This window comes from Trachymyrmex cornetzi, unplaced genomic scaffold (genome assembly GCF_001594075.2).
Source record: "Trachymyrmex cornetzi isolate Tcor2-1 unplaced genomic scaffold, Tcor1.1 scaffold1160, whole genome shotgun sequence".
NCBI lineage: Eukaryota > Metazoa > Arthropoda > Insecta > Hymenoptera > Formicidae > Trachymyrmex > Trachymyrmex cornetzi.
In genome coordinates, this window is record NW_017295720.1 from 96,430 (window position 1) to 101,161 (window position 4,732).

Here is a 4,732-nt window from a genome sequence, read left to right on the forward strand (position 1 = left end):
ATTTTAGATTTTTATTTAAAGCGGAACAGTCTGTTAAAGCATCGAATGGATGAAAGGATTTGAGTAGAATTACGTCGTCTGCATAAATGACGAGATCGGAGAATAGAGAAACATTAGACAAATTAGAAACAAAAATATTAAAAGTAAAAGTCCGAGTATGAAACCCTGGGGTACTCCAGAGGAATCTTCACGAGGAGAGGAGAAAAGAAGGAAAGGATTATACATGAGGGCTTGCTGGGTGCGAATTGTAAGGAACGAGTAGTTTAGCGAGAGGGCCGGAATGGGATAGACTGCATAGCTTGAGTTTGATTAAAAGTAGGTGATAGTTGAAGGTAACGAAAGCCTTTTATAAAAACATTTCATAAATTTGTATTTGCCTATAATTGTGAATTTAAGACTCATTTAATGCCATCAATTAAAAATACTACTAAACTAAAGACAAGTAATATTAAAAGAACAAGTATTATTATATACCATAGTAATCGGGAGAACGTGTTAAATTTTTACCTTAAAACGGCAGATGTTGATGGGAATTAATATAATGGTAATCGACGATATTATATGTAAGATGTATATTCCTTTATTTCTGAAATAATATATATAATGTGGATAGTAAATGAAGTACGTAAGGAGGCTCCATTTGGCTAAACCATACAGGCAAGTGATATACGTCCTAGAATGTACAAGAGGATATTCGAACATGGCCAAATTGCAGAACGCGCCAATGGTCATTAATGATGACAGCGCTCTTTCTAACGTCATAGCTTCCGAGTTGGCTAGCATTTTAACTCTGAATTAGTTTTTGCTGCTCGAAGTACAAACACGTTTTAATACTTTTTATCAGATTTTCAGAAATAGATTCCACAGTTTCTCTAGGAACTTTGTGAGAACTACATTGTAAGACATGTACACTGGGAGATATAACGTATGTAAGTGCCGATCAACAAGTATTGAACAACAGAATAGACACACAGATAATCTAGATTAGATTGCCTTTCTTTTCACGGAATTTTTATTTATAAATACGTAGATTAAGGCCACTAGTTATGGATCGCCTTGAAAAAAAAATTTATATTTTTATCTAGAACGATATCAAACATTTAATGAAATATTTAATAGTTATGATCGATCATAAATATTACATTATGGATGATTTTATTTCAATTCGATACCATTTCATATGTTTTAATTTTAATTAAATGAAGTAATGACAATTGTCCACAATTAGACTCCGTGTAGTAATTACGGATAAGTTCACCAAACGCTTTATATATCCATTTTTTATTTAATTTCAATTGAGCATGATATTGACTTTTTTCATGAAATCTAATACTCTTTACTATCTCCTGTGAAAGCCATAAGGCAATTCTTATGATATTACACTTTGAATTAATTTTTGTAGGTATATATCCTACTTTATGTCTCACGTTTTATTATTTAACGACGTTAATAAAATATGCAGAGCTATTGCTAATAAATAAAAAATAATTGACGCTTGATAAAGATAAGCAAATGCTAAAAAATATTATGATATGTATAAGTTAATAAGTAAATTCTATAATTACTTAAATATATAACGCTATAATTATTTTTTAAATATATAATGTCGTATATCGTATGTATATATATGCCGTTCAACTAAGTATTGCCGTTCAACTAAGTTCAACCAAGTATTGAGCGACAGAATGTGCACATAGATAATCTAGATTAGATTGCATTTATTATTGCGGAAAATTTATTAAAATATTATGAAGGATAAACAATTATATACGTAACTATACTTGCAACATTATGTCTTTATACTAGGTACAAATGCGTTTAATGGATGCTTTTTATTCACATGGCTTTTAACGACACGTGTCGATTTGTGTTGAAGGTGATAACTTTAGTAAAATATTTCATATATTGAAGTTATACGCATAATCGGAGAAAAAATATTTCTTATATAATTATATATAAGTATAAAGTATTAAAAATGTAAAATTGTATAAAATTATCTATAGTTATAAAAATTAACATATGTTATATATAATTATATGTATATAAGACAAGAAAATTTTGTAATAACTTTTTGTGATTTTTTTCTAAAAAAATATTGTAAGATTGATTAAAATCAAAATATTATTTTTTTAAAAATTGTTGCCATATTATAATCCTTATAATAATAAATCAGTTTCCAATAGCAATATGTTATAAGTTACTGTTTTAATATTATAGTACCATATAATTTTGAACAAGGACTTCCAATTGGGATAAAATCTCCCGGTGTATCCATCAAATCAACGATAAAATTGGGTTTTATAAGCTTGGTTGGGTAAATCGTCGATTGATAATCTCGAGAAAGAGAAATTTTTTCTCTCTCGTGTCTGTTCTGATGTGTGAAGGGATTTGTCTTGTCTAATAACTCGGTCGTAATCCTTTTTTCATAATCTTCATTATTTTCATCCAAACAAGCATCAAATAATTTTCCTTCATTTGAGTCTTTCATCTGCAAGATACACATTGAGTCACAAATAACGTAATATGTTTAAAAAATACCACTTTAACGAAGGTAATACGTATATTACTTGAGATATGGGTATTTGAATCCACGAGACACCGTGTTCTCCACGTACGAATGCTATTGAAAGTCATATTCTATTAGCTATCGCCTTGAAAAGCATAGCCCGATCGAGGTAAAAATCAACATGAAGTTGCCCAAGCGGAATCATGCTCGTTTCTAAGCATTCTTTAATTTGCTTCAAATGAATTTCAAGTTGCTGGTCGATACATCTAGTTCCCCGCTGAATCGACACTAGACATTTGACGCGCCACGAATACATCTTTGCACGTGAGAGAACGTATTGGATATTTTGATCTGTATCTCTTTCTGTCGTTGGGCTGGGTATTGTAAGTTATTTCATATAAGAATTTGTTTATGTAATATACATGTGATGAATTCTTTTAAATAAATTCAAGTAAAGAACGGGCAAAGAGCCAAAGTATAAAAAATTAACAACAAATATATATATTAAAATAATAGAACATACATACAAATTTAGCCAACAAAATTAACAAACGTTTCGAACCCGATCGGGTCATTTTCAATGATAACATAAATTAATATAATATACAGAATAAAGTTTTTGAAATATCGCCACTTGAAGAAATTTGGGTAGTATCATTGTAGGTCTGATTCCTCGGAAATAAAAATATAAAACAAAACCGATTCTATAATTCGTAAAAAATACATGATAAACATATTAGATATAATAAATGACTGTATATGTAATAAATTGTCCGATTATTCAGACCGTAACATTACCTGTGAGTAATTACAGACTGTAGATTCACAATTTTAAGTAACATCTTCAATTACATTAGACTTTTAAGTAACATCTTCAATTACATTAGACTTTTATTAAATTTATATTTGAGCGAGTTAACAATGCCAGCACACAGGACGAATATGAAAATATAATACCGGCCGAAGCATTCACAACAAAGGCTCAACTCGTAATCAATCTTTTAAATAACATTTTTAGAGGCTCTATTAACACATCTTTTGGCTCCTTTGCTAAGAGCATACGTTTAAAGAGTTTCACATATTCAGAAAAATATAGATCGCTTTGCAATCGACCAAACTTCGATTCGAGCCACGCATTTATGTCTCCTGCAAACAAACACAATTTTTTGAAATAATATTCTCTTTTATTAATCCTTCTCATTGTTTATATAAAATATAACATGTTATTACTTTCGATAGTTATCTCGTTCTGTAAAGTGTCCGACGTTGGTAATTAAATAATTCACCACATAAATGGGCTTTAAAGGACAAAATTTGATTCGGAAAATATCATCCAACACAGGAGATCTAAACTAAATAGTTATGGAAGCGTTACAAATGGTAATAAAACGACTTCAGCTAATTTAATTGCACAGAAAGAACGATTCTGCTGAAGTATCTAAAAATTTAGTTATAAATACAGTTTTAAAAATAATTTTATTGAACTATCTAAGTAATTATATTGAACGCATAAACTGAGTATTATAATGTTACAACTTTTTACGGCATCATCATAATGCTTGTGTATTTTATGTAATTTATCTTGATGATCAAATGTAATTTTAGGTATTCTATATTTCTGCCAAATTTTTATGTATTATAGCAAAATCACTATGAAAAAAATTCTCATTGTATCTTATAACATTTCTAAGAATTTTTGTATTTTTATAAAGATTTTCGAAACAGTATACATTATCTATTCAGATTTATGTTTTCATCGGGAATTATGGAATGAGAAATCTTATAAATGTTAAAGTATTATGTGTAATAAATTCCTTAAAGTCATACAACGTATAATTTACAGATCTGCAAGTTTTGAAGTTATAGGCAGTGATTTACCCTGTAAATGTGAATTGTCAAATATTCTAAAATTTCTCTTTCTATAAATTTCCGAAAAAAACTTTACAAAATTTAAAGGAGTTTAAGATATTTTTTCAAAAATTTTTATAAATAATAGGACCTTGAGAATAAGTTCTCGCTGTTTTCTAACAGATCGCGTTAACAGAACTGCGTGCGTGTAGTTGAAGACATCGATAAGGAACTATGATAAGCAAACTTGAAGTTTAGTGTATGTCATCTCGCCAAAGAGTAAACAACTTTTTGTTTCATAGTGTTAAACATGTCGAGTTTCGTGCCAACAAAAGAATATTTGCGGGGAATTTTACTGCACTACTTTATTAAAAAAAA